At 42.7% G+C, this 12,931-nt stretch overlaps 1 long non-coding RNA gene across 2 annotated transcripts; it reads left to right on the top strand.

The window, feature by feature from the left end:
- Positions 1-2,779: 2,779 nt before the first annotated feature.
- LOC140714585 (uncharacterized) lies at positions 2,780-10,960 on the top strand. Of its 2 annotated transcripts, none has more exons than XR_012095939.1 (4): positions 2,780-4,598; positions 4,697-4,756; positions 9,137-9,362; positions 9,475-10,960. It is a non-coding gene; the product is annotated as an uncharacterized lncRNA (long non-coding RNA). The 2 variants fall into 2 exon arrangements; XR_012095938.1 differs by having other exon boundaries at positions 8,996-9,362.
- The last annotated feature ends 1,971 nt before the right edge of the window (positions 10,961-12,931 follow it).

Below are 12,931 nucleotides of genomic sequence, written 5' to 3'. Positions count from 1 at the left end.
CCTCAGGTGCAATTAGTGCATTTATTGACATTGTCCTAATATTACATCTAAAAACTAAATTTTCTCTTTTTTTGTCAGATTATTAATTGAAAATGTAACCTCATCAGATTGTTTTTAAGCCCCTTTACTGAGATTTTGAGTTTTTATTTAGTAGTCAATAAATAGCTCTTTGGAGTAGTATGCCAAAGTTAAGTAGGGAGTAGTATGTTAAAGTTAAGGATAAAGGCTCCTTGTTCCACTATGAGTAAACTTGAAGTCACACAGTGTTGATAAAAACAAATTCCATCAGTCTCCTCAACAATATTGGCCATTGAAACAACTGACTAGTTCTTTCATGGAAATCCTAAAATAAATATACTGGTAAAATTAATGTTGATCACTTCCAGAATGTGATGTAGCAGCCCCAGCGTTGCTCTTAATGCTGCCATTTTTTAATGTCTATGCCAATATGTAGGGAATGCAAGAAGGATTCCAAATGTGAGAACAGCTTACCATTAAAAAGGTATTGCTGCGAATAAGAATTACTGCAATTACTTATTAAAGTGAAAACAGATTTAGCAGTAGCTTTGAAAAGATTGGATATATACTTGAAAAATCTTGTAGGCCTGTTGGGGAGAAGGTTATTGAAGAATAATAAAAGAAATAGAAACAGATGTAAACCATTGGGCCCCCGGTGTCCATTCCACCATTCAACAGAGACCAGATTAATCTTCTACTCTTTCACTCTCTCATACTAACTCCATATCCTTTCATTCCTTTATCACCATAAAATCTAATTATCAACTTTAAAATATTCAGCAACTGAGTCTCTATGTCTTTTGGAATTTCGGAATTGTCTTCTTTCCTTAGCCAGTCCCTTGGGAGCAAGGATGACTTGCTAGCTCTCTAGTTTTCTGGGTTCTCATGAAGCCAAAGTGGAAAATACAGGCTCTTCTATTCAGGGTTGACAAGGATGGTGCCTGGGTATTTTTGAATGATGCTCTACTTTTTCCTCCTCCCAGTCTACGGCCTTCAGGTTCTCAATTTTCTTCTTCGTCTCCAAATGCTCTTTTTCACTTTGAGCAGTTTCGGGTGAAAGATTCTCAGGATTCAGTAGGAATGATGCATTTCTTCAAAAAGGTTTTGAACATACCTTTGACTTTTCTCCCCCTGCCCAGCTGGTAATCCTTTCTTATGACAATTTCAGGAAGCTAGTGTCAGCTCAGAGGAAGGTAGCCTATACAGTATAGCCAACAAAGTATAACCAGGGCTGCTGACCTGGAAGAGGACACTCATACTGGTTCATTGACCCTTCCAGTGAATTTGTAAAGGCAGAGTTGTTATTATTCTCCTTGTGCTAGAAATAACCTCGTAATTAAGACACTTCTTTTCACCTTTGTTCTGAATAGCCAGTCGCTTATATTGACACTACAAGTCCTGGTTGTAAGGCCCCAGCCAAGGAAGTACAACTCCATTTGAATGCTGGGAAGGCTTTTAAGATCATTTACATTTCATTGAAATCATCTATCATTTCTCTAACCTTAAGAGAGAATAAACATTGCCAGACCTTTCCTCATATGACAAATGTGGCACCTCAGAAATCAATTTGTGAACCTTCACTGGAGTCCTTTTGTCAGGCCTGCACATGCAAGCACCTCCCATTTGCCCCACATCTAAGATAATTCCCCTGTTACTCATTCCAGACTCATCACCAGAAGCCTATTTAGCCCCAGTTCTCACCATTAAACCAGCTAATCCCAACCAGTTGCTCCTAGCATTCACCTGCCCTGCCTGAAATGCACCTAGTTGCCTGTTGTGTTTACTTTCTGTTCTTTCTTGTGTTGTGAGCCCTTGTAGCTTGTTATATTGTGGTCTATTATTATAGTTCTCATTCACTGCTGAATCTTCCCACTGATCGGCTTTTGGGTCAAGCCCCCTCTGCAATTCCTGACAAGGTGAGTAAATCCTCAACTGACCCAGCAGAATATGCTCACTGAAAAGAAGTCATCAACTGGCACGCGCACATGATCCAGAAGCAGCAGGAAATCATTGGCCATCCGTCCACCTCAGTGCAGCAACTCCACACCGGTCAACCTCCTTACTCTAAAACCCGGATTCCCGTGTCCAAATGCTTCAGTGGGTCTCCAAACTAATATCGCAACTTCCTGTTCCAGTGTGTCTTACCCTTCGAGCTCCAGCCGCCCACGCATTCTACAGAACAGGCCTGGGTCACCTTCCTCAACTCTCTCTCGACTGGGTGAGCTCTGACCCGAGCCATTTCTGACTGGGACAGTAAGACCACCACTTACAACCAACATGAGGGTTTTACTGCTGAGGTGCACCCGGTATTCGACCATTGGAAGTGGAAGGCAGGCAGTGGATTTGATATTTCACCTGTGTCAAGGCTCAAGCTCTGTACTGGGTTACATGGTGGAATTCAGGAACCTCCTGGAGGAGTGAGGCTGGACTGTGGGATCACTGCTGGTCCATTGCCATCATGACCTCTCAGAGTGCTTGAAAGATGAGCTGATTACCCAGTAGTTGCCCACCATCATCATTCGGCCTTTCTGTGTTGACAAATATCTTATGGACCAACCCTACAGATCGTTAGCCAGACCCCCCCTGTTCTGTTCCCAGAACCATTTCAGGCTGCAGTAGCCTCATCACCAACACCCCCAGAACCCATGCACTCAGGAAGATTTCCCTTAACCCCCCCCCCGCCCCCCCCCCCCCATCTAAGCGAGGGTCAGTGGACCTGCTGATCACCCACTGCTCCTGGGACGGCCCCTCCAGATGGAGACAAGGGGCTTTCTATCTGGCAAGCTCATACCAGATCCTTGTTACAGAATCATAGCCAGTCTCACTCTCTCTGCCCTCCTCCAAGAGTCCATCCAGTTCCTCCAGACCGACTCACCCAACAATGCTCTCATCCAAAGTTCAGAGTAAACTTATTATCAAAGTATATATACATCACCATATACAACACTGAGATTCATTTTCTTGTGTTCTTGTGGGCATACTCAGCAAATTCAATAACCATGATAGCATCAATGAAAGACTGCACCCAAAAGGGCAAATAACCAGCATATATATATATATAGAGAGAGAGAACATGAGTTGAAGAATCCTGGGAAAAGAGCCCATAGGTTATGGGAACATTTCAGTGATGGGGTAAGTGAAATTGAGTGAAGAGTTGGTTCACGTGGTTAGTGGTTGAGGGGTAATAACTGTTCCTGAACTTGGTGGTGTGAGTTCTGAGGCTTCAGTTCCTTCTCCCTGAGGCAGCAGTGAGAGGAGAGCATAACCTGGATGGTGGGGGGCCCTAATGATAGATGCTGCTGTTCTGCGACAGCTCTCCTTGTAGGTGTGCTCAGTGGTGGAGTGGACTACCCATGATGGACTGAAGCATAACCACTACTTTTTCTTTGCTTTTCTGTTCAAGGGCATTGGTGTTTCCATACCAGGCCATGGTGCAACCAGGCAATATACTCTGCACAACACATCTATAGAAGATTGTCAAAGTTTTATATGTCATGCTGAATCTTAAACTTCCAAGGAAGTAGAGACACTGCCGGGCTTTCTTCATAATTCTTCGTAATTGCTGAGCGCAATACAGATCATCTGAAATGATAACACCAATGAATTTAATGTTGCTGACCCTCTCCACCTCTGATCCCCCAATGAGGACTGGCTCATAGAACTCAGGTTTCCTCAACTTGAAATAAATAATCAGTTCCCTGGTTTTGTTGACTATGAGTAAGAAGTTGTTGTGGCACCATTCAGCCAGAATTTCAATCTCCCTCCTATATGTTAATTCGTCACCACCTTTGACTTGGCATATGACAGAGGTGTATCAGCAAACTTTAAAATGGTGTGGAGTTGCAGTTATATAGGACCCTGGTCAGACCCCACTTGAAGGACTGTGCTCAGTTCTGGTCACCTCAGTACAGGAAGGATATGGAAGCCATAGAAAGGGTGCAGGGGAAATTTACAAGGATGTTACCTGGATTGGGAAGCATGCCTTATGAGAATAGGTTGACTGAACTTGGCCTTTTCTCCTTGGAGCAAAGGAGGATGAGAGGTGACCTGATAGAGGTGTATAAGATGGTGAGAGGCATTGATCGTGTGGATAGTCAGAGGCTTTTTCCCAGGGCTGAAATGGTTGCCACAAGAGGACACAGGTTTAAGGTGCTGGGGAATAGGTACGGAGGAGATTTCAGGGGTAAGTTTTTTTACTCGGAGAGGAGTGAATGCGTGGAATGGGCTGCCAGCAAAGGTGGTGGAGGCAGATACGATAGGGTCTTTTAAGAGACTTTTAGATAGGTACATGGAGCTTAGAAAAATAGAGAGCTATAGGTAAGCCTAGTAATTTCTAGGGTAGGGACATATTTGGCACAACCTTGTGGGCCGAAGGGCCTGTATTGTGCTGTAGGTTTTCTATGTTTCTAATGGCATTGGAACTGTGCTTAGTTACACAGTCATAGGTGTAGAGCAGGAGGCTATGCACACAGTCCTGTGGTGCACCTGTGTCGATGGAGATTGTGAAGAAGATGCTGTTGGCAATCCAAACTGCCTGGGGTCTGCAAGTGAGAAAAGCAAGGATCTAATTACACAAAGAGGTATAGAAGCTTATTAATTAGATCTGAAGTGATGATAGTTTGAATGCAGAACTGTGGTTGATAAAGAGTCTCCTAATGTATGCATCTTTGATGTCTAGTTGTTCCAGGGTTGAGTGAAAAGCCAAAGCAAGTTGGAGTGGATCCAAGTCACTTCTCAGGTAGGAGCTGATATGTTTCATCACCACCCTCTCAAAGCACTTCATCATCCCAATGTAAGTGCGCTACTGGATGATCGTCATTCAGGGAGGTTACCACCTTCTTCTTTGGCTCTGGTTTAATCGAAGCCTGCTTGAAGAAGGTGGAGATCATACACTGCCAAAGCTAGAGGTGTAAGATCTCAGTGAACAGACCAGCCAGTTTTTCTGTACAGATCTGTAGTACTTGGCCAGGTATGCCATCTGGGCTGGATGCTTTTCGTCGGGTCACCCTCCTAATGGCCGCACACACATCAGCTTCAGAGACTGTCATCACAGGATCATCGGGGAATGTGGGAGTTCATGATGGTTCCACCATGTTCTGACAGTCAAAGTGAGCATAGAAGGCATTGAACTAATCTGGAAATCAAGCCCACCCATCTCCTACGTTGTTTGATTTAACTTTATGAGAGATGATTGTACTCAAACCCTGCCACAACTGCTGGACATCCTCCGTTGATTCAGGTTTGGTTTGAAATGGCCTCTTTGCCTGTGAGATAGTTTTCCAAACATTGCACCTGGACCTCTTGTAACTTTAATACGAGGAAATCCAAGCAACACACACAAAATGCTGAGGAACTCAGCAGACCAGGCAACGTCTATGGAGAAGAGAAAGCAGTCGACATTTCGGGCCATTGGGATTGAAAAGGAAGTTGAGAAGTCAGATTTAAAAGGTGGGGAGGAAGAAGTACAAGGTGGTAGGTGATAGGTGAAAATGAGAGGGGTAAAGTAAAGATCTGGGAATTTCTTTGGTGAAAGAGATAAAGGGCTGGAGAATGGGGAATAGGATAGGAGAGAGTAGAAGGCCATTTAAAAAAGGGAAGAGGGAGGAGGAAGGAGGAGCACCAGGGAGAGGTGATGGGCAGGTAAGGAGATAAGGTGAGAGAGGGAAACAGGAATAGGGAATGGTGGGGCGGGGATGGAGTTACCAGAAGTTCGTGAAATCAGTGTTCATGCCATCAGGTTGGAGGCTACCCAGGTGGAATATAAGGTGTTTCTCCTCCAACCTGTGAGTTGCCTCATCACAGAGGTAGAAGAGGTCATGCACTGACATGTCGGAATGGGAATGGGAGGTAGGATTGAATTAGGTGGCCACTGGGAGATCCCTCTTTTTCTGGTGGATAGAGTGTAGGTCATCCATGCTTCATCTGGTAGAAAAAGTGGGATCTCCCAGAGGCCACCCATTTCAATTCTACATCCATTCCTATTCCAACATGTCAGTCCATGGCCTCCTCTACTGCCACGATGAGAAATGATCTGGACTGACCACCAGAACCTCATATCCAAACAAAGGCCCACCAACTCAACCAACATCAGGCCTGCCATGTCCTCTTCTTCAAACAATTCAACTTCACCATCTCCTGCTGACCCAGTTCCAGGAATACAAAGGCGGATGACCTGTCACGACAATTTGACCCACCAACCTTTGGCCCATTATTCCTTCCTCTCAGATCCTCATCCTAATCTTTGGGGACTTTTGAGAACAAGATCTGCCACAGCCTACAGCACAAGGCCACTCTAGGTGAAGCACCTGGCAACCGTATGTAGGTGTTGACGGACATATGCTATGACACACTCCAGTGGGACAACTCCTCACTCCTCTCCAGCCATCCCGGTACACAAAAATGCCTCTGTATTTTCTGTGATGCCAGTTCTGGTGGCCCACCATGATTGTAGACATATGTCAGTTCATTGCTGCCTGTCCTCAGTGTGCCCGAATCCAATTATTCCAACCAGTGGGCCTCTGGGCTCATACAGCCCCTCCTGATCCCACATTGGCATGGATTTCATCATGGGTTTGCCACCTTCTGATGGGGCCATGGTGATCATGACAGTGGTGGACCAGTTCTTCAAGGTGACCCACTTCATTCCCCTCCCCAAGCTTCTGTCAGCCACTGAAATGGCAGACCTGGTTCTCCAAAATGTAGTTCTCCTCCACGGTTTCCCTCAGGACACTGTGTCAGACTGGGGTTCCATAATTCATCTCCTGCTTCTGGCTAGCCTTGTGCTCCCTCCTCGGTGCGGAGGGCGGGGTGCTCATGTCAGCCCTGCACTCCCAGTCTCCACCCAACTAAGAGGATTTACCTGCCACAAACAAGAGAAGATCTGCAGATGCTGGAAATCCGCACAACACACATATAATGCTGGAGGAACTCAGCAGGCTAGGCAGCATCTATAGAAAAAATACAGTCGACATTTTGGGCTGAAATCCTTCGGCAGGACTGGAGGAAAAAAGCTGAGGAGTAGATTTGAAAAGTGGCGGGGAGGGGAGGGAGAATCACCAGGCGATAGGTGAAACTTGGGGAGTGAGGGATTAAGCAAAGAGCTAGGAAGTTGAGTGGTGAAAGAAACAGAAGGCCATGGAAGAAAGAAGAGGGGGTGGAGGAGCACCAGAGGGAGGCGATGGTGGGCAAGAAGATAACATGAGAGAGGGACAAGGGGATGGGAAATGGTAAAAGGGGGGGTGTGGAGCATTACTGGAAGTTTGAGAAATCAATGTTCATGCCAATTACTTGCCGCTCATTCCAGACTCATCACCTGCAGCCCAGTTCTCAGCCACAGTCCTTGCTCACTCATTGAACAAGCTGGCCTCAGCCAGTTGCTCCCAGCTTTCACTCTCCTGGCCTACAGTGAATCTTGATTTCTGTTCTCTCCTGTTTTGTGGCACCTCGAGGCTTGTTATTTTGCAGTCTATTAAAGTATAATTCACCGTTGAATTGTCTTCAATGCTCTGCTTTTGGGTCAGGCCTCTTATAAAATTCCTGTCACTTTTATCACAAGCATATGTTTCCTTATGTAGGGAGATCATTCCTGGATATAATATTCTAGATGTAATCTCATCTGAGCTACATATATTGAGAGCAGAACAATTTTATTCTTGTACCTAAATCAACTTGCAATAAAAGACAAGATATTTGGCTCCTAATTGCTTGTTGAAACTATCTATTAACTTTCAATGATTTGTATACAATGAAACCCACAATCTTCGGGACATAAATGCCTTTCAATCCTTCATGAAAACATACCATGTCCTTCTATTTTTGCTAATGATTCCTTTCAAAAAGCCAAATAGGCCAAAGCCTTCTGATCAAAGTCTATTAGAATGTGGGTTGTGGGTTAAAAACTGTCCCAATTTTAGCATTTTTCCATCATTTTTGAAATTTTAGCTGACCCAGAATCCCTCGGCTTTCATCTATCTAGTAAACTGCTAATTTACCCTGTGGGCTATTTCAGTGCAAAAGTTATTTCTGCCTTTACCAACACTCATTTCTTTAAATGTTATGTTTTCTGATTACTGGATTACTGTACATAGTCTGACATTTCTCTAATACAAAGAAGTGTTTGAGTTACGTTGCTGCTGCAGCAGTTGAAAAAGTGAAAACCTCACAGCTTTTAAAGTCCTACCTGATTTCAGGGAGAAGCCAACTTATGCTTATAATGTATAGAATGAGTAACCATTATAGGTCTAAACTTGGTGGGCACCTCACCATTCCCAAACCCTAAATATTTAAAATCTAAACGTTTAACGTATGAAGATGCCCCCTCTACTCTCTTAAAATAGTTCAGTTTAAAGCATGTTTAAACTGTAATCACTGACAAAAGAATATGAAGCTCTCTTGTAATGATGCAGCCCTCAGAGCTCGGAACTGGGTAAGACAGGAGCTGAAACCTAGTCCAAAGAAGACTGAAATACTTCAGACACTGTTAAATTATGACAGAAATTCTTGAAGTGCTGCCAACAATGAATGATGAATGCCATTCACAATAGCACCATTGTTTGTACAATTTACTCTTTTACTGCTTTATGTATATTGGACTCAAGATGAGCTCACTACTTTCAACTCTTTGTGAGATAATTTAATCAAAGAAAATAGTTCTGAGTGTCATACTGTCCACTTGATATTCTTTATTTATTTGCAACATCACTATTAAAGTGCTTTGGACAGCTTTGGGCTGTGAACTATACGAGAAAATTTAAGGGATTAAGACACATTACAGGATACAGATGGACGGGAGGAAGGGCTTGAAAATGTGGGGATCTCTTTCACTGGAACAAGTATATTAAAGGCTAACTTGATTGAAATATAAAAAATGTAAGACAAGGTAAATTCCTTTTTGGGGCTGGAACAACAGTTTGTAAATATCATAGGGGAAAGAATACTGGAGAGCAGAGTACTGAAAAATTGTTTTTTTTATGCCAAGGTTTGAAGGAAAGGGATACAAATATGGAAACATAATGGATGCATAAACTGAAGACTACAATTTGTGTGAAGGAAGATTGCCAATACCAACCTGTTAGACTTAAACATCTGCTTTTGTCTTCTAATTACCATGCAAATCCAGGGGCTGAATTGTACCTACTTTTAGCTCTTCATCTTGTCTCCAACTTCCAAGCTTACACATTGAAATGCAAAATATCCATGCAGCCGGCCTCCCACTCCATCAGAGATTCATATCTGAATGCAGTATGGGGCACCAGCTAACAGAACAGAGGGGACGAATGTAGTTCACACCCAGCTCCACAGCTTTATGCCAGCAATGTACAGTACAGGAATCTCCAAGCGAGTAGGTAAGTTCAGTTAAGTGGTTCACTTGTTTTAGTTCATCTTAATAGGTACTTAGTTCATTTAAGGAATATAAATAATTGTAATTATTTGTAATGATTTCATTATATTTTACAGCTCCTTACTGTTGAGGGCCAGATCCTCTGAACAGCTGTCTCAACTAAGCTGCTGCCTCATAAGGTAGCTCCAATGGCGGGGCATCACGCAGGTATGACGGGTCAGCTTAGCCAGGTTAGGGTGAATGGACAGACCTTGCATCTCTGAGCTGGGGCAACAGGGTGGATCTAAGACAATCCATCTGCTTCTTTGTTACATACATTACACATGAGATCATTGGGAAAACTCTCCAGATGCCATTGCTGAACTTCTTGGTATGAGGAAACCAGTGCCTAGATAAAATGCTAAGAATGCTGAAGCTCCTGGTTTTAATTAAGGTATTTTTGTTACTGTTCATTCAGTTTCCTCGCACCCCCTGAAGCACAAACTCCACCAAATCAATAGCATTTACAAGATCGCCAGCAAAAATACCAGCAATAGTTTTGAGCCACACACCCTGAATGCTGGAAGAGCTTATCAAGTCAGGCAGCATCTATGGAAGGGAAGTACGCAGTCAATGTTTCAGGCTGAGACCATTCTTAACGGATACTAGAGTCGCGACGAAGGATCTCAGCCCAAAACATTAACTGTTTAATCCCTTCCATAGATGCTGCCTAACTTGCTGCTTACCTCCAGCATTACTCCCCCTCAACTATCAGGCTCCTGAACCAGAGGGGATAACTTCACTCACCCCAACACTGAACTGTTCCCACAACCTATGGACTCACTTTCAAGGACTCTTCATCTCAGGTTTTTGATATGTATTGCTTATTTATATACTACTACTATTATTATTATTATTATTATTATTATTGTATTTGCACAGTGGTTGTTTGTCCTTGTGCAGTTTTTTTATTGATTCTGTGGTGGTTCTTAGTATCTACTACGAATGTCTGCAAGAAACTGAATCTGAAGGTTCTACTGTATATGGCAACGTAAATGTACTTGGATAATAAATTTACTTTGAATTTGAACTTTGATTTTGTGTGTGTTTCCAACATCTGCAGAATCTCTTGTTTTGGCAACAATCATGACATTGTTATTGATGTTATTTTGTTTCTTTTTAACTATTTACTATTTTGCAGGATTCCTGTATTAATATTAAACAGAACTGAAATTCGGAAGTAGTGTTCACTGTTAACAATTAATGTCGTTTTGAAAAATCCCTGGCTACATTTGGTGCAGTAATAGGGTGGACACAAAGTAGAGCATACTAGATGCAAATTTAGCTCTGCATCAGTGGAGTGACTACTTTCCTTACGTAAGCCTTGGTAATTGCAAAAGCATTCTAATCTGAATTTTACGGGTTGTATTGACGAGTCATCATTGGGCTGTTCCGTGCAGTTGGTGTGTAATGATGTCTGCCTCAGAGATCAGCTATTGTGATGTCATTGTTAAAAACTCATGCATCTGATTGGCTGTGATAAAATCCAGGACAAATCAGAAATGATGTTCTTCCAAGATGAAAGATTGTATAAATGAAGGTTAACAGCAAAAAGAGTGAAAGTTTGGGAAGATTTTTTAAGAAATGTATTTATCATCACTTTTTTTGAATACATATGTAAAACATTATTTTGTTTATCATAGCCAAATAAATATTAATCCCACAATTATATAAAAGTTTCTTTTTACCTACCTGCAAGGTTCAGTAATTAATAATCGTGTGTGTACAAATAAACTTATCTCGGGCTTCCAGCCAGGTACAAGTATTGATTATAACTGATGATTCGATGACTAATTCTGCTATCTTCATCAGGGATGATGCCTGGGCATATCTGATCCTGCGGAATTTATACCCCTATACTCTGCCCTTCCTTGTTGGTAGTGCTCACCCAATCAGGTTTCCACTCTCCCACTTTGTTTACAATTGAATTCCAGTTCTTACTTAGAGCGAAACCTTCGTCTTTGTTAAAATTCTTTTCCTCTAACTTTATTAAAATGGCTTCCTTCACCAGGCAGTCCTAAAAGCCATTGACGCAGCACAATAGTTTCGTGCCATCAAAGTCAATCCTATGGCCATTGTGAGTGCAATGTTCTGCTACCGCTGATTTCCCTGGATAACCCAAACGAATACACCTCCTGTGCTCCTTGATGCGGGTTTCCACCGTACGTCCCATCTGGCCAATATACGCTACTTCATAATGATCAATAAACCAATTGTTTGGAATCAAATGACCTTGACTGATGTCTCAGGGTTGGGTGAGTCTGCACCCATACCATTCCCCCACCCCTGGCAGTCCTTCTCTGCCACTTGTCCCACACCACTCCCTTCTCGCTATTCCCAACCTCCTTTTTTCCCGCCAAATTTACAAACTTCCTCTCCCCTCTACGCTGACAAATGCAGTACTGTGCAAACATCGTAGGCACCCTAGCCGTATATACTATATATGTGGCTGAGACTTTTGCACAGTACTATATAGTTATCTTAGGTCTAACACTGAGAAAAAGGCGAAAACTTCATGTTTTATTTTCGAGAGACTGTACACGTGTGTAGGTGGCAGATCAACATGAAAATATAAGTTCCTTAATAAAGATCATTTGAGTAGCATTTTTAAAATGATAGCTCTGAAAAAAATCAACTATCAAAATGAGTATACATATGAATCTATTTTATGCAGGGTTTTTTTAAGGACTTTCCACTGGTGTCTGAGCACAGTACTTATAAATTGTAAATGGTAGCACTCCTTGCTGTTTTCAGAGCGAAGGGGAGAGCTTGCTGTGATTGATATGGACAGCAGCCAGGCAGGTGGAAAGGCAGCAAGAAAATGCTTAGGAAATCTCAACCCAATAATTGATGTTCCAGGCAAGGACACCAAACTGACCCTGTAAACAGGGAATGCTCCCATCCCCAGCCAAGCAAAGAATACATTTTCCTGCGATTTAACATCATAGAACAGCTGCTCTGTGAGTATTTGAAGTGTTTTGTACAGGGCATTTATTCTGTGCATCTCTTGAGTTACAAATGCTAGTTCTACCTTCATACTTACATTTGGGTTAAATTTCAAGATGGGACCCGAACTACATTCAACTGTTCCAGTTCAAGGGTGTTGTGCCCTGACCAATTCCCTTCCAGCCCACAACCATAATAGTCCTTCATGTATCTTCATTTTCCAAGCCCTCCCCCAACATTCCACATTAAATAGATCATTCTGTCCCAATTCCAACACCTCCCTGTAACAGCAACACTGACGCATCACTTCTTGTTCTTCTCTTTCAGTATTTCATTGAACTAATTCACTCCATGACACTCAGGCTGACTCACTCTGCCAGAATGTGTGTTCTTGTACTACAAGTTAAATTAAAATGTGCTTCCTGTGCAATCACATTGGCAAATATTTCACTGACCACCTCCACCAACAACCACTACCACACTAATCCCACTCCCAAACCCCACAGGCCCACTTTTGTTCACTTTAAAGAAACCTTAGACCATCATCTCCTATCAACTGGGTGTTACACCGTAAGTGGGACATGATTT

The sequence above is a fragment of the Hemitrygon akajei genome, chromosome 22 (assembly GCF_048418815.1).
Source record: "Hemitrygon akajei chromosome 22, sHemAka1.3, whole genome shotgun sequence".
In the NCBI taxonomy this organism is placed as follows: Eukaryota; Metazoa; Chordata; class Chondrichthyes; order Myliobatiformes; family Dasyatidae; genus Hemitrygon; species Hemitrygon akajei.
The sequence above is the reverse complement of the archived record's forward strand: the minus strand, read 5'-3'. Positions and strand labels throughout refer to the sequence as shown.